The sequence below is a fragment of the Sapajus apella genome, unplaced genomic scaffold (assembly GCF_009761245.1).
Source record: "Sapajus apella isolate SASKATOON/1434 unplaced genomic scaffold, GSC_monkey_1.0 scaffold16, whole genome shotgun sequence".
Taxonomy (NCBI): domain Eukaryota; kingdom Metazoa; phylum Chordata; class Mammalia; order Primates; family Cebidae; genus Sapajus; species Sapajus apella.
In genome coordinates this window covers 12,952,777-12,974,007 of record NW_022436956.1, presented here as the reverse complement: position 1 = coordinate 12,974,007, position 21,231 = coordinate 12,952,777, and the positions used below count along the sequence as shown (strand labels likewise).

At 38.7% G+C, this 21,231-nt stretch overlaps 1 long non-coding RNA gene across 17 annotated transcripts in view; it reads right to left on the bottom strand.

Moving 5' to 3' along the window:
• LOC116556129 overlaps positions 1-21,231 on the bottom strand; it is a 384,428-nt gene that overhangs the window by 264,694 nt on the left and 98,503 nt on the right. For 14 of the 17 annotated variants that reach the window (XR_004270835.1, XR_004270834.1, XR_004270839.1 and 11 more), the window contains exon 1: positions 1,989-7,047. This is a non-coding gene — a long non-coding RNA (uncharacterized LOC116556129). Of the gene's footprint in view, positions 1-1,988; positions 7,048-21,231 lie in introns of those variants that run through there. The other 3 variants (XR_004270837.1, XR_004270836.1, XR_004270838.1) reach the window with 1 other exon arrangement.

Genomic DNA, 21,231 nt, shown 5'->3' with positions numbered 1-21,231 from the left:
TCATTAAACATTCTCAGGAAAAATGTAAACAAATAAAATGCCAAAAAACCCTTGAAAGCTTTGAAAACAGCATTGTCTTTTTAATTCAGAGCTTTCTTTGTGGATTGTCAAAGCACTTAAAATTTTTGAAACTGCTTTAATTATTATTATTAAGCTAGAAAGTCACTAAAAATATAATATTTGCTTTATTTTCATTATATCTAATGAAGTTGTTTCATGCAACTAAAGTTAACTGAGCACTTACTATGTGCCAGGTAGATGCTAAGTGCTTAGAATACAATAATGAAAAGCCACAGTCTCTCTGCTCAAGAAATTCAGTCTAGGGTAGGGTAAAACAGGTACTACACAATATAGATCAAAGGCCTAAATGTAAGACCTAAAACTATAAAACTCTTAGAAGAGAACACAGGAGAAAATTTTCATGACACTCGATTTTGCAATGAATCCTTGGATATAACACCAATACTACATGCAACAAAAGAAGAAATAGATGAACTGCATCAAAGTTAAAAGCTTTTGTGTACTAAAAGACAAAATTAACAGAGTAAAAAGACAGTTCATCAGATGGAACAGAACATTTGCAAATCATAGATCTGATAAAGGATCCAGAATATATAAAGCACTACTACAACTCAACAACAACAACGACAACAACAAACAGACAACCTGATTCAAAAATGAGTAAAGGACTTGAACAGACATTTCTCCAAAGATATATAAGTAACCAACAAGCACAGAAAAAAATAGCATCACCAATTATTAAAGAAGTGCAAATCAAAACCGTGATGAGATACCACTTTGCTCCTATTAGGATGACTACCATTAAAAAAAAAAAACAAAAAACAGAAACTAGTAAGTATTGATGAAGATCTGGAAAAATTGAAATCCTTACTGGAATATAAAATGGTGCCACTGCTATGGAAACTAGTGCAGTGGTATCTCAAAAAATTGAAAATATAATTAACACTTGATCTCTCAATTCCAGTTCTGAATATGTATCAAAAGAAATTGAAAGCAGGGACTCAAAGAGAGATCTGTAGCAGCATTATTCTTAGTAGCCAAAAAATGGAAGCAAACCAAGTGTCTATGGATGGATGAATGAATATATAAAATGTGGCCTATACATACGATGGAATATTATTCAACCTTAAACAAGAAGGAAGATCGGACACATGCTATAACATGGATGAACCTAAAGGAAATTATGCTAAGTGATGTAAGTCAGTCACAAAACAACAAATATTGTATGAATCCAATTATATGAAGTATCTACAGTTCAAATTCCTACAGGCAGAACATAGAATGGTGGTTTCCAGAAGCTGAGGAGAGGAAGTAACGGAGAAATATTTTTAATAGTACAGAATTTCAGTTTTGCAAGATGAAAAGAGTTTTGTGGATGGATAGTGGCGATGCTAGCACAATGGTGTTAATCGGCTTACAACTACTGGATGTACACTTAAAAATGGCTAAGACGGTAATTTTTGTTATGTGTTTTTTTAACCAAAATTAAAAGAAATATACAAGCACTACAATCATCATTATTAGTAAACTCACCAAATGCCAGCATAGGTCTCCAGGGACTATATTAGGTGGAATCCCTATAGAAATCCACTCAAAAAGAAATCATCAGATTCTACTAAAAGTATTATGTGATATACTGAGAGTAGAAGAAAAGAAGTTTTGTTGAAAAAAGGTGGTAAAGTGCAGAGCCCTATCTAGTCTTTTTTGGAGACCATAAATCTCACTAGAACTTTATAAAACCAATAATGCTAAATTTTTCCATTAACAAAAATCATTTTAAATGCCATTTCCATTTCTATAGAATATACACATTAGGACAGACAAACAGTTTTTGCTATTGACTGTTGAGAGGCTATGCTTCATAGTATATGGCAGGGGCATGGGTACGCTCTCTCAGGCATGGGAAATCTTTGTTGTTATTTGGTACATTTTAAAAAGGAATGTTAAACTCACTGGTAAGGACTTACCGGTTGTACTTCCTCAAGGAGACACTCTAGATCTCAGTTCCTCTTAGTAGTGAAAGTGTCCTGGAATGTCATCAACTTGGAAAGAGGTGAACAACTTGATGTGTAACACCAGGATCTTCACTGAGAATGAATATAAGAAAGATCAATTATCTAAGGTGCAGGTAAAATAATTTCCCATGACCCCAACATTCATAGGCGTCATCTAATCTATCAGTGCCCTCAAAAAGCCACACCTTTACTCATAGCATTTAACAAGCTCTCCTTTTATGTCTTCTCTTTGCTGGCTGCTGTGCTCGGTTAGGGGTATGCATAAACAAGATGCAATCCCTGTATCTGATAACCTTACATCCTAGAGTGTGATGAAGCACCAAGAATCAATGACAATGTCATTATATGGGATATATTTTGGTTTCGTCTGCATAAGCTAAAGAAAGCACACACATCTCCCCTCATACCACTTCCCAACAAGACAGCGAAGCCCACAGAAACAAAAAGTGAATCAAGTAATGCCACTTCATGCATTTTGTCCAATGAGGTGACTGTCTTAAATCCATATTCTCTGATGTCCAGGGTCCCCCTCATGAGATGCCCAATCTCTGTCTGAACTCGGCTGGAGCCAGAAATCAAAACTGAGATTATAGTCTCCCATTCTCATTCAAGCTCATGAGCCTCCCAAATAGGAAACACTCCCTGTCCCTTGGCCACAGAATAGGCAGCCATTTAATCAGAAAGGCCCAGCCAGCTAGTGCAAATGGCAAATCCATCAGCAGCATTATCCAAATGGTAAGGTTGGCAGTATTGTCTTCACGAATTAAAAATGACACATCACAACAATTACATGGCTCTGATAGTCCTCACTGCCTGACATGCTGGTTCAGCCTAATTCCCAGACTGTTTCAGACACCCAAACAAATTAACACATTTCCTGATGATACAAAATTGTGTTGCTCTGTGTGTGTGTGCGTGTGTGTGTGTGTGTGTGTGTGTAAACCTCCATACAACCACATCATCATTAATTAAGTATTTATCAGAGTTCCGCTGACCTGTGACAAGCATCAGCAATTGGCCCGTGGAACATTGGTGTTGGCTATTTTTAAAAGCCAGCTTCTAGCCTCGATCAGTGGAACATGTTAAACCTCAATGAACAGCTCTCACTATCTTTTGTACTGGATCCATACTCCAGGCTGAATGAAGCTTTTAGAACCAGCAAGAACCAGATGGCCCTCCAAGATCATTTTGAATGTTTGGATCTGAGTCATTTGTATGCGGAAGCCTTCACAAAATAGCAATCTGGGGAACATGCTCCAGGCTGAGTCCAGCTTTCCAGACAGCCCATCTTTGCCTACAATTGAGAAGACAAGCACAATATTGTAGGGTTCCACAAAAATATTGCAGCATATATCTATATGTGTAGCACCAAATACATGGAGTGTCCCAGTCAGGCTGTCACTACAATGGTAGTTCGCCACCACTCTTCCTCCTCACTCTCCCTAATTATTTTTCTTCTTTCTATTGTACCTATAGTTTCTCTTCTAGCACAGGCATAAAGCCAGCTTTGTGAATCAGCCAGCAGAGGGTACTACAATACCGGTGCAATAATCCAAATCACAGCAAATTTACAGCTGAAAAAGATTTAGACTAATTAAAAAGGGCTTCACTATTATTACGTGCTTAGAGCTTTTAGCCAGAAAGAAGAGGCCAGTGGGATGGAAGAGATGGAACCAAAACTGGTAGACAGGGAGTGCTCTTCAGAAGAGGAGGGAAAGCAGGAGTGTAGGTTCAGTATCACTACTCCGGGGGTGAGGGAAACCTAGATTCAAAAATGAGAAGGAATCAAAACTAAGGGGTCAGCCACTTCTATTCACCCTAGAGAAACTTTTTAAATACCTGTAATTGAACATTTATAACAGTTCTATTTATAATCACCCCAAAGTGGGAACAACCCAAATGTCTTTTAATCAGTGAATGAAGAAACCAAGTGTGGTATATCCATACAATGGAATACTACTCAGTGATAAAAAAGAAGAGATTATTAATACATACAGTAACAGGGATGAATCTCAAAGGCATTATGTTGAGTAGTAGAAACCATTGTTGAAAAGAAAGTTACAGGCATATGATTCCATTTAGATGACATTCTCAACAGATCAACAGTTGCCAGAGATTGGGGCTGAGGAGAAGGTGTAACTATAAAGAAATAGCATGAAAGAATTCTTTGGAGTCATGGAACTGTTTTGTATTTTGTTATTGGTGGTGATTACATCAATCTACACGTGTTAAATTTATAGGCCTGTACACCAAAAAAATTAATGCCAGTGTTTCAACTGAATGTAAAATTCTTTCATTAATGGTATGCCAAATTTAAAAAAGAAAATTTTGAAAAGAAAAAAATACATTAAAAAAAGATGGAACCTGAGGGCAGAATGGTATAAGCAGACAAACAGCAAAGCCAATTTGTTGTCTCAACAATAATGTATAGAGGAGGTAAATTATGAGAAGACAGAGTTGAGTTGAGACTTGGAGGACAGGCTAACAGGAAATTGGTGAGAATATCAGGTTCCTAACCCTCAATTTGTTGTTCTGAACAGTGGTGTTTCACTAAGTACCAACCAGCAGCTTCAGCTGAAGGGACCAAAGAAGCCACCTGGCCCCACATGGTAGTGATGGAGCAAGAAGGTCACTAGTCAGAGTTGGTGCAGGACCAGAATCTGCCCACCTTTAGGAGCCAACATCTATGATGGTGTAGAACAGAATCAAGTTAATTCTGGTAAGTCATCATCCATGACAGTGCAGACAGCCTCAAGGTAATTCTTCACCTCACTCGCTGGTAGGGATAGGCTCATTACCTTTGGTCAGGTGTTTAGTTGAGAGAGGAAGTGACAAAAACTAGATAAATCTAATCTAACCTTCTCATTTACAGATGAGGAACCTGGGAGAGCAAAGTAGTATGAGTCCTCCAAATTGCACAGCTTGTGAATGCCCTTCAGGGCTCTGTATACTGACCTGGGACTAGGGACCAGGGATGGTATTTCTTCTCATCTGTCCAGGTAGGTGAGATTGTGTTTTACATTTAAAAGATAGCAAGACAAACAAAGGTGACTCCACAGTATGCCATTAGAATCCATTGAAAAATATACTACCTTCCATAAAACCCTTGTTGTTGTTCTTTTCTCAGATGAATTGCTCGTGAATTCCCGTGTCTGATTCTTGTATCAGCCTTCCCTTCTTCAAGCTATTCAATCCAATGATTAGACTGCTGATTGCAAATAGTCCAAGAGTTCTTATCTATCAAATTGCCTCTTATGCCTACCCATGTTTTTTGTTTCCATCTAACTTTGGAGAGCTCAGAAGAGGGAAGACAGTCTCACACATTGCAAATGTGGTGCTCTTAGATTAAATGGTTATGTGAAAAAAGTCCTGGTTGAGAAGTTGAGACACAGGTTTTGCTCCAGATTTACTGATAACTGCATGTGAGATTTTAGGTAAGTAAGTCTCTTTCTTTCTCTGGGCCTTAATTTCCTCCTCTATAAAGTGACCCAGTTATATTTGAAGATCTTTAAGGTACTTTCTAGTCTTACAATGTTTCACTTTTGTGTTTAGTCTTACATGTAAATGATAAAGAAACTGATGCACAAAAGAACTTATAATTTTCAGTTTAATTAAAAAAATATGTACTTAGAGTCTATTTTCAGGCTATGCACTAGCCATGAGGTATATTAAAATAATTAAGAAATAAACCCTACCTTAAAGGACATACAACCTATTGGATTAGAACAAGAGTCTGGAGTCAAATGGTATAGATTCAAGGACACTGCTCTACTTGGAATGACTCATACCGCTTATTTAACCTCTCTGAACCTATTTCTTCATCTATAAATTGTGAATAATAATAGCTCCTCCTGGGAGTGAAGAATAAATGGGAGTATATTAGTTTTTGTTATTAAGTCATTCATATTACTATCCTGCCCTCTTGAAATGGCATTTTTCTTCGTTGCCCCATAACTTTTGGCAAATGATCTCCATTTTTAATCTCTCAAAGCTGAATAAGCTATTAATACTTTCAGATGGAACTCAAGTTTCACTTCTCTAAGAAGATGTATCTGTCTGCTCCAGACAACACAGATCTCCCTTGCCTCTGGTTTTCTGTTGCCAGTGTTTAGCATTTCAATAGTACTGTCTATTGCTTCACAATTGCCCTGGGTATCTATGGTTTTAAGCTCTCCTGAACTCCAGTTCTTTATGTTATCAATTGCTATAGTAACTTCAAATTCTACCTGTATCAAGTAGAATCCACAATTATATCCAGAAACCCTACTCCTCTTCTTGGGCTCATTTCAGTTTATAGTATCTCGGTCACTTAAACTAAACACCTGTTTGTCATGTTTCCTTTTTATCACGCCCTCATCCGATCAGTCCTATGTAATTCTAACTCATGTGTCTCTCAAATCCATTCTTTATCATCTCCATTGTCACAGCCTTACTTAAGTACCTCTTGGCTAAATTCAAGCAATGGTAGAGGGAAGGATTTGTCAGTATCACCTAGCAAGCATTTTTCAAAATGCTTACCTTCCCATATTATCACATCAGAAGTGTGGTTGAAGGAGAAGACAGAAGAGTGCAGGAAAAAACAGGCTTGTGTATTTTGCAAAAGTTTTTCAGGTTATTCTTATAGATTTTTCCATTCCTGTTGAGAATCACTGTCTTAATCTTTCTCCTTCCAATCTTTCCTGTCCCTCCTGCCCAAGTTATTTTTCAAAACTTCTGGTTAATCAATAAAGGCTCTTCACTGTCTTTCTTCAGGCTGGCTTTTACATCCTGCTCCAGGCCACTCTCTTGACCTTGTTTTCTTCAATTGCTTCCATGCCTATGCTAGTCCATTTGTAATTGCATAAAGACATACGCAAGGCTGGGTAATTTATTTTTAAAAAGGGAGAGAGATTTATTTGTCTCATAGTTCTGCAGGCTATAGAAGAAGCATGGCAGCCGGGTGCTCATGCCTGTAATCCCAGCACTTTGGGAGGCCGAGGTGGGGGGATCACAAGGTCAAGAGATCAAGGCCATCCTGGCCAACATGGTGAAACCCCATCTCTACTAAAAATGCAAAAATTAGCTGGGTGTGGTGGTGTGCACCTGTAGTCCCAGCTACTCAGGAGGCTGAGGCAAGAGAATCACTTAAACCCAAGAGGCAGAGGTTGCAGTGAGCTGAGATGGTGCTACTGCACTCTAGCCTGGCAACAGAGTAAGACTCTGTCTCAAAAAAAAAAAAAAAAAAAAAAAGAAGCATTGCACTAGCATTTGCTTCTGTTAAAGATCTCAGGAAGTTTCCAGTCATGTCAGAAGGTGAAGGTGGTACAGGCGCATCATATGGCTAGAATGGGACTCAGAGAGAGAAGGGAGAGGACTCAGATTCTTTGAAATACCCAGATCTTATGTGGACTAACTGAGCAAGAACACTCATCATCAAAGGGATTGCACAAAGCCATTCAATAGGAATCTGTGCCCATGACCCAATATCCCCTACTAAGCCCCGTCGTCAACATTCGGGATGACCTTTCAACATGAGATTTGGAAAGGACAAACATCCAAACCATATCATTTTCCCCGGTCCCTGAAATCTCATGTCCACATATTGCAAAATTCAGTCATCCATTTTCAACGGTTCTTCAAAGTCTTAACATGTTCTAGTGCCAACTCAAATATCCAAAGCTCAAAATCTCATCTGAATATGAGATCCTTCTACCTATGGGCCTGTGAGATCAAAAACAAGTTATTTATTTCCCAGATACAATAGTGGTAGAGGCATTTTGTGGACATTCCCATTGCAAGAGGAAGAAGTTGACCAAAAGAAAGGGGCAACCAGCCCCACGCAAGTTTGAAACCCAGCAGGGCAGTCATTGAATCTTAAGGCTCTAAAATAATCTCCTTTGACTCCATGTCCTGCATCCAGGGCACACTAGTCCAAGGGGTGGGCTCCCAAAGCCTTCAGCAGCTCTACTCCTGCGGCTTTTGGAGGGTATAGCCCCCATGGCTGCTCTCATGAGGTAGAGGTGAGTGTCTGCAACTTCTCCAGGCTCAGAATGTAAGCTGCCATTCTTGGGTCTGGAAGGCAGCAGCCTTGTTCCCATAGCTCCACTAGGCAGTGCCCCAGTGGAAATTCTATGTAGGGGCTCTAACCCCACATTTTTCCACTGCATTTTCCTAGCGGATGCTCTCTGTGGTGGCTCTGCCTCTGTAGCAGGCTTCTGCCTGGGCACTCAGTCTTTCTCGTACATCCTTTGAAATCTGGATGGAAGCTGCCTAGCCTCCTTCACTCTCGCATTCTGTGCACCTGCAGGCCTCACATGTGGAAGCTGCCAAGTCTTACCAAGCCTTGCACTTCCTGGAGCTTTTGACCTGAGCTGCACCTGTGGCCCTTTGAGCTGAGACTGGAGCCAAAGTGATTAGGATGCAAGGAACATCTTCCCAGGGTGGCATAAAGAAGTAGCATACTGGGCCTGGCCCATGAAATCATTCTTTCCTCATAGGGCTCTGGGGCTGTTATGGAAGAGGCTGCCTTGAAGATCCCTGAAATGCCTTCAAGTCCTTTTCCCTATTGTCTTGGATTTGCACCTGGCTCCATTTTAGTCATGCAAGTCTCTCTTGCAAGTCATCGTTCCACAGACCACTTGTATTTCTCTCTTGAAAATGCTTTTTTTGCTTCTTTATCAGATAGCTAAGCTCCAAATTTTTATTCTTACAGTTCCAAAATTAAGTCCTTTCTTTGCTCCTGTATCTGATTATAGGTTGTTAGAAGCAGCCAGGTCTTGAATGCTTTGCTGCTCACCAGATATTCTAGGTTATTACTCTTAAGTTCAAGCTTCCTCAGATCCATCGAGTATAAACACAATGCAGCCAAGTTCTTTGCTAGGGCATAACACAGGTGATCTTTACTGTAATTCCCAATAACTTCCTCATTTCTGTCTGAGACCTTGTCAGCCTAGCCTTCACTATTTATATTTCTATTAGCATTTTGTTCACAATCATTTAACTATTGTCTAATATGTTCCAAACTTTCCCTCATCTTCCTGTTTTCTTCTGAGGTCTCCAAACTCTTCCAACCTCTGCTCATTAACCAATTCCAAAGTCACTTCCACATCTGCAGATATCTTTATAGGAATAGCAACACCCCACTCCCAGTACCAATTTTCTGTTAGTCCATTTGTGTTGTCATTAAGAAATATCTGAGTCTGGGTAATGTATAAAGAAAAGAGGTTTGCACTGGGGCACGATGGCTAACACCTGCAATCCCAGCACTTTGGGAGGCTGAGGCAGGTGGATCACGAGATCGAGAGTTCAAGGCCAGCGTGGCCAACATGGTGAAACCCCGACCTACTAAGAATACAAAAATTAGCCAGGTGTGGTGGCACATGCCTGTAATCCCTGCTACTCAGGAGACTGAGGCAGGAGAATCACTTGAATCCGGGAGGTGGAGGGTGCAGTGAGCCGAGATCGCACCACTACACTCCAGCCTGGGCAACAGAGCAAGACTTTGTCTCAAAAAAAAAAAAAAAAAAGGAAAGAGATTTAATAAGCATGGTGCTAGCATCTGCTTCTAGCAAGGGCCTCAGGAAGCTTCCAATTATGATGGAGAGAAAAGGAAGTACGGGTGCCTCATAAGGCAAGAGCAAGAAGGGGTAGGTCTGAAACTCTTTTAAACAACCAAATCTCATGTGAAGTAACTGAACAGGAACTCACTCATCACCAAGGGGATGGTGCTAAACCACTGATGAGACATTTGCCTCCATGATCCAATCTCCCCTTCTAGGCCCCACCTCCAAAATTGGGGATCACATATTAATGTGAGGTTTGGAGAGGACACATATCCAAACCATTATCAATGCCCCACAAGTTCCAGCCAAACCAAAGTATACCTTGTTTCTCTGAATACAGCAGAGCCTTTCACAACCCCAAGCACTGGTGCATGCTATCTCATCTTCTTGGGATTTTCTTCTGTTCTCATTTCACTCTTCCTGCCTGGGAGAATTCCACTTAATTTTCAATGCTGAGATCAAATGCCACCTCTTCCATAAAGTCTTAAGAAATTTCTAATTCCAGGCAGAATTAGTCACTCCTTCCTCTACATATCTTCATATCACTCTATTCACAGTGCTAGGACACTGAATAGCAGCTTGGGTAGCCCACCTTTCTTAACTCCGTCCAAAAGGATCTGGGTTCCTCCTTTGGTCTCCTAAAAAAATTTTTAGACCTCTGTTATGGTCTATACCCTATGCCACTCTGTGTGTATGTGGTGTGTTATATAACCTGCTTGTCACTTAAATTAGACAACAATCCCCCTCAAAGATAGACACTGCCTTATCATTTAACTTCCCAGCATGAAGCAAACATTCCACAGTTTTAATGGACACTAGATAAATAATTCTTTAGGCAAGATTCAGATTACGCAACATCTTCTCAGGAAGCCTTTCCTAGCCCTAACAAGTGGCAGTCAGCTGCACCTGTCACATCAGCACCCCACATGTCGCACATTCTGTGAAATTACCTGCTTATGAGTCTGTATCCTTCACTAGACTGCAAGTTCCTTCTGGGCAGCAACAGTGTTTTTATCTCTGTCTTACCATGGCACATTGCACAGTGCCTGGCAGACAGTTGTACTCATCAGTGTTCCAGAACAACTAAACTGAATTTACTGTAATTTCCTTGCAGATGATAAACTCTCCATGTGCACTTATGGCATCTTTTACCACTCTCGAATTTTTGACAGCATCTTCCTCCAGGCCTGAATTGAGAAAACATTCAAACAATATTTTTCAATAGATAAACTATTATTAAATATTTCTGATAAGTTTAGGCCTGTATATGAGAGGATGGAGTGTCCCTCTGAGATGTGTTCCCAGGAAAGGAAGGATTTAGTCCTTCAATGGCTGTACCCCAATTCTGTTTGTTGTCGTGTGTGTGTGTGTGTGTGTGTGTGTGTGTGTATCCTGATATTTTAGCAATGATCAGTCAAGCCTCCAGTAGGTTGGATATGTCACTGATTCAATCTCAGCTTATTGACTTGGTTCCATACTAGCCACTTTCCTCCTCTCCTGTGGTCCCAATATATCCACCAGATTGGCATATTAACCTTGTCTAGAAATTTTTAAAAATTAAAAGGGACATGGAAAGGACATTTGGGGGAAATTTTTAAATAATGCCTACTCATGAGACAAGTGCCATTCCAACAAAGCTGAGGGTTGGGTCATTGCTCAGTGCATTCATAATACATAGTTACAATGCTACTGTGTGATATGTTTTATTTTAAGCATAAAATAAAGCATGTTTTATTATGTTTTTAAAAGCACAAACATGAAAAGAAGCTTGCTTTTTTTCCATTGTCTAAATAAAATAATTTTTTACAAATTTATAAATTAATCAACCATTGTTGAATACCTGGGCATAACTTAGCTGACCATATCCAAACATTAAGCTAGCTAATGAGCAACGAATGAGAAGGTAGTTTTTCTAGAAATTGAAAAATCACATTAACTTGATGTAAATAAAGAAAAAACAAGCTCAACATTGATCATAGCATATCAACTGGGAGGAGGAATGGAAGCACTGTTGCCATCATAATATATCACAGTCGCAGAGATGTCAAAAAATTTTAAGGGTTTTTCCAGATAGGTCTAGTATGAAATTACTTGGAGGCAAAAAATAATGACACTGCAATTCTTACTTAAAGTAAAACTCATGGGATATCAGTGAACTTTAACTCACATCTTATGATTTTATTTAAAAGTCCCCAGAGTCCTGATTACTCCAAAATTCTGTGATCTGGGATTGATGATTTTCCTCTCTGCAGTGAGGTCATTGATGTGATTAGCTGCAATGCAGTATTTAAGGCTCCATTGAGAAGAATGAAATAAAGTGAAGCATTGAGGCACTTGTCCAGATTAGTCTTATAAAATCTGATACTAAATGAAAAAAAAAAAAAGTTGGTGTATACTTGAATTGTTCCAGCTGACTACCTATACAACCAAAACTCACTAGTATAAAATGGGATGATGTGTAATATCCAAAATTACTAGTCTGGTCAGAGAAGGCCAGGCCCCAGAAAAGGTCAACACCCTGTAGGCCTGAGCTGCCATTTCAAATCATTTTTTAGGTTAGTATACGGTGGGAAAAAAAAAACACACACACACACATTTTAGGGAGTTCTGACACATCTCATATTATCCATTCTAATATTCCTACATTCTACTTTTGTCAGTTTTACGTAAAAGAAATAAAAATTCATAAGTATTTAAAATGTCTCAAATGTGCAAAAAAGTTGATTTTCTCTACCAAGAAAGAGGCACATGAAGCCAGCAAAAGGCATCATATTGAAATAACTTCCTTATTTTGTTGTGAGTTTCTTAAAGGGCAGTCTAGGTCTCAGGTCCTATTAAGCAGCCCAGAGCAGCAACTGAATTTCTATAAAATCTCAAATACAACCTTGAAAAGTAATGCACACTAGCACAAGGATCTGGACCAGAGAGCATAGGTCTTAGCCTCAGTACGTGCTCCAGCACCACATGTTTCTTAACCTTAGGTAAGCCAAAACTGTTTTTGTTTTGTTATTGTTTTTGTTTTTGAGATGGAGTCTGGCTCTGTCGCCCAGGCTGGAGTGCAAGGGTGCAATCTCAGCTCAATGCAACCTGTGCCTCCCAGGTTCAAGCGATTCTCCTGTGTCAGCCTCCCCAGTAGCTGGGAGTACAAGCGTGTGCCACCAGACCCGGCTGATTTTTGTATTTTCAGTAGAGACAGGGTTTTGCCATGTGGACCAGGCTGGTCTCGAAATCCTGACTTAAGGTGATCCACCTGCCTTGGCCTCCCAAAGTGCTGGGATTACAGGTGTGAGCCACTGCGCTCAGCCCAAAGCTGTCTTCAATCTTTAGTTTTCTCTTATGCATGTCAGGAAAAAAAAGAAAATCACCCTTCCAGGAGTATGATGATGAAATAGGTATTGACAGTCAAATGACTTTAATTTCTTGGGAAAAGGTTTTGCACAATAACAATAACCTGTTTTCTTCAAGCAATTGAATAATATGAATACATCACATTTACTCTGTCAGTTCTTGATTATAGTTAGATACCCTGCTCTCCGTGGGTAAGGGCACTGGTGTTCCCTGCCAGGCTTTATTTTAGCTCTACCTTGCCAGTGGTTGGGGCAAGGATAGAATGAGAGGACCCAAAGGAATGGGGGATAATAAATGGGATCGAAGAAGGGCAGAAAAGCATTGCTTACTTCTTAAAGAATTGCTAATCTGAGATATTCCTGCCCACAAACTTTCTTTTCGGCACTTGTGGAATGGGTATTTTGCATATATTATTCTCATGCTTCCGGATTTACGCTCAGAGAAAAGTAAAGGGGGCATTTCCTCCAAGTCTTCACTGTCTCTTTTACATAGACTTTCACATTAAATGAATATATATTCCCTTAATATGAATGAATATATAAAAATATATATCAATAAAATACATATCAGCCATGGATCACCACATAACTTCTCTTAGAATATGCTTGGGAGTTTTATAATCTGCTTATCACACCACCTGTCAAAATGATAGAATTATTTTTCAGGGAAATTCCAAACGTCAGTCTATATGAATGAAATCATACCTACCTCTGCCACACACTAAAAAAATATCAGAGAGGAAAACAGAACTTTGTCGGAACATTCTCTATAACAAGATCTTCATTTCGCATGTTTGCTTATTTTTAGCCCCAACTCCTTGAATATAAAATATCATGTCCAAATGCTACCCCTTTGCTGACTTAACAAACCATGAGAAGTTTTCTGGTTTTTTGCTCAAATATCGCAAGTATTGTTTGTTGTATTGGTTGATTCGCACTGTAGAAAGTCTTTGTTTTGCTGATACTTTTCACATGTTGTGTGAGTACTACCAGGAAACTTGCCTCAAAGTAAATTAAATGAGCACGTTATCTCTGAAGGCGTTGTACAGTTAAGAAGTGGACGGCATTCAGAAAGGGGAAGCTCAACTTTGTCCTCCCAATTCAGAGTGGAAAAAAGAAATCCAAAAAAGTTTAAAAAGTAGTAGCTCTGAAAGCTGTGTCTGCTACTTAAGTGTAGAGTCTCAGGGACATGCTTTTGAAAAAGAAAACTTTTTCGATTAAGGGGACATTGAAAATAAATTTAGTATTTTTGATTGTGTGCTGCCATCTTAGTGATTATTTTAAATCAGGCTGAGGGTACTATGGGTAAAAAGGAGAAAGGTTACATCCTATTTCACCTTCTATCTACCAATACATGTGATCTTCTGCTTCATGTTCTTCCAAAATTCCAGAATGTACGCTGTTTCTCTTTCTTTTAAAAAGATATTTGTATTTTTAGGGCTCAAAAGGCATAAGTTATAGACAAATTTGACTGTATTATGTTCAGTATGATAAATGTTGGAGGTGGCCATTTTTAAGAAATGCCAAGGTTAGGTCTTCAGTCTAATTTACAAGTTTTATATCTATTGGAGCCATTACAGGCACTTGTTGAGATGTTTGGATTAATGGTTGAACTTGAACCTATGCTTTTAAAATGTCTTGGGATGGACCTTGGCCACAAGATCAGTTGTTCCTTTCAAGTAGTTCCAGAAGTTAAATATCTGCAGAGGACACAAGCTAAGAGATGGGGCTGCCTCCAAATCTGTTCTCTCATGGGTTTAAGCATTCCTTCCAGCTCCTTGGAGAACTACACTATTTGTGAGTGCAAAAAGAACTTGTTTCAACTGCTTCAACCATAGAGACTCAGCTTTTCATTAACCTCTTAGTCTCTTCTAGCATTTTAGGTGGAAATATTACTCGGTCTTGGAATATTTCAGCCATTTCCTGCCCTCCCCCTTCATTTCACACTTTATTAAAGTATAACTGATCAGAATATGGGACCATCCATTTTTCTCTGTCCAAAATGCGCTGAAGAAATTAGCAACGCCAACTTCTCCTTTCACAAAAGCTTTAGAGTCATTTGTTTAAATTTGACTTTTGAATCAGCCTCAAGTGACTGTTCCTTGGCAACAATATATGTAACTTTATCACAGATAAATTTTCCATGCTTACAATTCCTGGCCTGGAGTTGCTGTAAGGATCATCCAGACACATGCTGGAAATTAAACAGTGTACTACCAGGGTGGCCGCAATTAAATTCAGACTTGCATTCAAACCATGGCTCGCTCTGCATTTCTTCAAGAAGTTTGCTTTCTAAAGACATTTCAGAATGTCTTTTCACAAAAGAAAGAGGCAGGGTGGCTGGGCCAGAGTCACCTAAACCAAGGCAATGAGAACGAAAAGGGAGAGATGTATTTGCAGCATGCCAAACTAGATGTTCATATACAGGAAGATCTCAGGCTTCTAATTTAGAGTGTTTTCTTCTGGAACCCAAAAGTAATTCTATCCACACCTTCACTGACAGACGACAATCATTATTTGGAAAAGAAAGAAATCATGAGTTCTCATTGAACATCAACCCACCAGCATGTGTTATAAAATGGAAAGGCTCCTTGAAAGAAAATATTTCCTCTTCTGCATGCAGACATATCCCCCTTGACTTAAAAATATATTTTAGAATTGAAATGCTGAATGCTTAGCAAATTCTGAATATAGTGAAGAGTTCTGGACTAAAGCCAAATGATATGGCTTAAGGGAAAAAAAATGATCAGTTTAGAATAATTTTTTCTGGTAATTATAGATAGTACAATATTTGGAAGGAAGAAAACTATGGAGGACCATTTATAGGTATGCGATATTTCTAGGCTAAAACTAAGTTTGTAAAATGTGTAAATTTGTTTTTTAGCAAAATTGTTTGAAGATGGAGTTCAAATTTAATCTGTTCCTCTGATTCTTTTTAGGTTGAATCAGTTTTAATCACTTTTATTCATTTGAAGAAATATAAACTGCTTAAAGCTAAAGTTGCTGAAGAGATCCCCACATTTTCATGTCATGTCAAATGCCCATTTGAAATACTTTCTTAAAAATCTGTCTTGAGGGTGGAACTCTGTAACCTTTGAAAACTTTAGGAGTCATCAGGAGTTGGCCTATTCCTACAAGACAATCACTCATGCATAAATGTCATTCAAAAGAACAGCTATGTTTAAGGTACAAAATAACATAGTTCCAAGACTTAGCCACACAAACGATAGTCAAACCTTTTTTTCCCTACAGATCAGAAAGTTACCACACAAATTTCACACACAAACATAAAAAATCTGAAAAAGACAATCACCGATTTAAGCTAAACTGATTTCAACATTTGAGCAAATTACAAACAGCAGACCTGGCCTTCCTTAAAACGTCCATCTAGTTGTTACACTGAACAAAAATAAACAAATGGAAAGCTTAACAGATGAATAAGACTTTTCTCAAGATTTTTAAAAAATGAAAATGCAACAGGAAAGCAAATATCACCACCGAAGTCCTTCCGAAGAAACTGCCTTTGGCATGTAGGCTGGAGCAAACAAGACTCCAAAGCCTCCCCTGGATCTCCCATCAGAATCCTCCACTTTTGCTGTTTTTCCTAATTTTGTAGACTCTGTTTCTGAGCTCTTTATCAAAACAGTGTGCAATAAAAAAGCCTCCACCATTCTACTAACTTGCAATTTTCTCCCTCCTCCTGGACAGAGGCCACTAGGACAGGAAAGAAAAAAAAAAAAAAAACAGAGCAGTGCAAGCAAAGAAACAATAGACAACCGTGGCTTTGACAATGCTTTCCCTCAACCCCCTTTCTGCTCCTGCTGTGACACTTGCATTCAAGAGCAAGGGCGGCTGCCATCCGATGCATGGACAATGGAATGAGGAATACAAGGCAGGGGGGAAAAAAGGAAATCAGATGAATTCTGAGCTAAGATGGCAGGGCTCTCACCTTTTCCATTTTGGGGGATTTTTTTTGTTTTGAGGGGTTTTTTGCAAAAAAAAAAAAATCTGGATGGAGGCTTCCTGCAGAGAAGAAATAAAAAGAGTGTTTGAATTGCTGGATGGTTCTGAAGGCTTCTGAATTTGCAAACGAATTTTAGAACTGTTTGCAGAAGTCTACTTGCTGCCAGCCATCTCTTTCTCTCTCTCACTCCTCTGTTTTATGTCCTGCTATCTCCATCACGCCTCTGTTACTATGAAGACTTTCTGCCTGTGTAAGTAAGTGAGAGTGTGCATTTCTTAATGTTTGAATCAAGACACACGTCTGCATGCATTTTTAATCTAAGAAGCCTACAGCAGTTACTACAACTATCAATTAGTCAGCAATAGCTGAGACCTCCAATGCCTCTGAAGGAACAAAGGTGGAAAAACATGCAAATACTCCAGCATCTGGATCATGAAACTTGCTGGCTACAAATAACAGCAGCTTCTTCTGCTTTTATCTGTGTTTAGTCCTCAAATCTATGCAATGTTGTGGATTATTAATGTATCCAGCCACATAATTAGGTATGGAGCGTCTAAGACATATATGTTTCTTTGGCATCATTGAGAATAAAATGCATTAAGCTGAACTAAAAAGGAGTGCCTGCTGACAAAAAAGGAGTTTATCGTATATGTGATCTACGTACCATTTTAATCAACTCCCACTAGAACTGAAATCAACTATACAGTAGAGTTCTTTGTTCCTTTCAGTGGCTTTTATGAAAGAAACTAAGAAAATAGTGATTTTAAAAAAGAAAAGTTAAATATTTAGCTGAAGAAAAGCATCTAAGAAGACTAATTTTCCTCCATAAATGAAATCATTTTGGTTTAGACTCAAACCTGGATTTTGGCTAACATTAAGTGGGTTTGTGTGGGGGGCTGCGTGTGTTTAGTTGCACGTGTTGTGAGTACTGGCTTACATTGGATATGTCTGTTAACTTGTGTTGAATAAATTCTGGGCTAACCACCTGAAACAAAATAAAGACTTATTTTATCTCGTTTTACAGAAACCTCAAAAAAATCAACCCTTTCGAAAAACAATACTCTGCCTTTCAGTTTTCAAGGACATTAAAATATTGCTAACTTGAATACACAAGAAGAAAGAGGGTGGCATAAGTAACAGCTGATCTCACTCACTTTTAAATATAAATCATTTCAAACGGAATGATGTACTTTGCATCTGATGTTATCTGTGATTTTGTCCCTATTTTCTAGTGCATGAAAAGCAATGCTTCTTTCCTCCGCACTTCTTGTTAGAATTAAAATGATTTTCAAATAAGATATGGAAAATATCATGAAGGTTAACATTTTTCTCTAACTGTAAACACGACAGAAAGTCTCACCTGAGCACAGGTATTCACAGCCAAGCTGTAGCAAAAGCGACAAAACAGTACCACCTCATTTCCCTCTGCTACTCATTCCTTTTCTTGGGACGATTACTCCAAAGAGCAATTTTTTTTCTTCCTAAAGAAAATAGCTCAGACAATAATATTACCCCTGTTAACTTGTGAGGTAACTGCAGAAGCAGAAATTTGGAACTAACACTCAGAGAGAAAACCCAAACAATAGAGCATAAAAACTGAGTTGCAGGGACTGGGAATGAGAGTCTAGCAAGCTTTTATAATGAGGAGAAGTGTTAGAAATCAGGATAAAGCAAGTCCTTATCAAGATAAAGCAGGGGTAGAGAGGGAGGCACAGGAACCCCCATCAAACCCTGTCACCTAAGAAAGAGAAAATTCTAACAAGGTTGAGGAAGAGAAAGGAAATGGTGCTAAATAGCTGGCGAGGTGACCCACCGTCCTGTTTGCTCCTTGGCTCTTGCCGAGGGGAATAACAGCCACAGCAGTGACAACGGAGTTCTAATGTGTCAGGTGCAACCTCTGCCCCGTGCTCTCTACCTCCCAAAAAGGAAAGAAAATCATGCCTCAGATAGAACACAACAGGAACGAGCAGGCGCCATCGGCAAGTCCCGGACCCCATCAGCACCGGCTGGTCTATGAAAGCCTTGTATCAAGGGTCCCATTCAAAGGCAACGAAGAACCAGAGACAATGGCAAATCAAAAACTGGCAAGGTTTCTGGAATAATTTAACTCCTCACTCCAGAATTTAGACGGGTATAGCAAGAAACACAGGCGAGAGCTCCTTCACACCAAGACGCGAGCATATGCCTGCCTCTCTGTGGATGTATTTTTAGACATAATATCATGGGGAAGGCAGCCTGTGCACTCATCAACAGCATTTGCTTCCTAACGTGGGTGCAGCCTCTTTTTCACTCTGAGAGTAGCTGATGAGCAGAGGAAGCAATCCACATTTCTCACCAAGCCAAAGGTCAGGAAGGAGGACCCCAAACCACAATCCATTGTCACTGTGCTCAGAAAGCATTAAATACATTTTCAAGATGTGTTCTAGAATGAGGTCATGCCGTGTGGCAATTTGCTCACTTCCTATTTTTCCACGAATGACTTATTCTGTCATCCAAAAGCATGACCAGAAAAAGAAATCACACCTTGACAAAGACAATTCAAACACTGTAGACAAAGGATAAAAATACTTGGCAGGACATCTATTATTAATAGCATGTACTAAACTTTTTAACATGTCTGTTAAAAGCAAGAGATAGATAATGTTTTACGTTAGATTTAAGTGTTCTTTAAAATTGAGTATTACTCACATTCACTTCAAGCTTCAAATATTTAAAATAATAAACACAACAGAAAAATTGCTCAGCTCATTAAAATGTGATAAACGAGAAAGGAATAACTCAGCTTTTGCAAACAAATTAAGCATAATCTGGTATATTCTTGTCTGATCTGGGGAATTTTCCCTTCATGCGGAGGATTAAAAATTTTTAAATACTCCTTTAAATTTTTCACAATAAAGCACTAATCAAATATGTATGTGGACACATCTATACATAGACAAAATTCTCAAGTTAATTTAAACTTATGAGAGAAATCCAAGAAATAGCAGGTCAAACCATCAGAAAAGAAAAATAACCATAAAAAACAATCTTTAACCACATACCAATCTCTAGTTTCATGCACTTCTGGAATAGAAATGGACTGAATGGAAATGAATGAAACTAATTTTTCACAACCACTATATTGCAAAACAAAATTACTTAAAATGAACAAAATGCCCATCTTCCATATTTTTGAGTCAGAGTTTGTTTGTATCAGAATTAGTTTTTTTAAAAAATATCATATGTAAGTAATCTATAAAAGAGAGTTACAGGATGGATTATTTCTAACTCTACAAATAAGCATTCTGAGTTTTGATTTTCCTTTAACAATAGAAACAGTTTACAATTTCACATTGTAAATCTCACTAGGACTGAATAATGCTCTCACATGGATTGACAAAGAAAGAATAATTCATGTCAGACCAAAAGGCTTCTTTCAGTCAGTTTCATGCAGCTTTCTTCCAACAGATCTGGGCCAAAACAAATGTAGAATCTTGAGCTGAACTATCCATCACATTTTCCTAGTCTTTCAATTAATGACACTGCAATCAGATCGATAGAATGTAATAAGAAAAGAGCTTTGCATTTCTATACCTATTAATTCGCTGAGTAACTCCAGCAGTAAAACGTGACTTGAAAGGAAAAACACTCAAGGAAAATGAATTCTCTTAGCATATTGAGCAATGACTCCCTGACCCAAAAATGAACACTAGAGTTTCTATCTTCCAACCAGAGTTATTAAGATCTGAAGATCAGATTGTCTTGTCAAGAGTGAGATTATTCTTACTTTTTTTTCACAAGATTCTCTGCAATACACTCATACCACGAGAGATCTAGTCAAATTGCCATTTTTTCGAATTTTGGAACAAACATCCCTGAAATGCAGGTTAGGGTACCTGAAAGGACAGGCATTGTTCTTCACTTCCTAGGCCATCCTGAACTACTGCATATCTGATCTTGATTTTCTGTGATTATCTGCACCGAGGAATTGGGTTTAGAAAGGGTGAGGCAGGGAAAGAATTGTGGGAATGCTAATTGAGCTCAGCCCCATTCCAAATTATTGCATTGGTTTGAGTCTATGCAAACAGTGATAGACATAACAATGCAACACGATGTCTGGATACTCCATATTTATCACCAGAGACAGAGGACCAGGAACACACAGGATGAGCTCTCTGTGGGAAGGATGAGGCAAAGAAAGGCTGCCCTGAGATGTCCTCTATTACCATGTGCATGTCTAGATTTGAATGTCACTGGAAGTTCATAAACAGTAACTTCAGTCATAAAAAAAGTAGACTTTTTCTACTAGATTAGGATTATAAGGTAGTTCAATCAACCACTAGTGTAGCAGAAAGAACATAGGT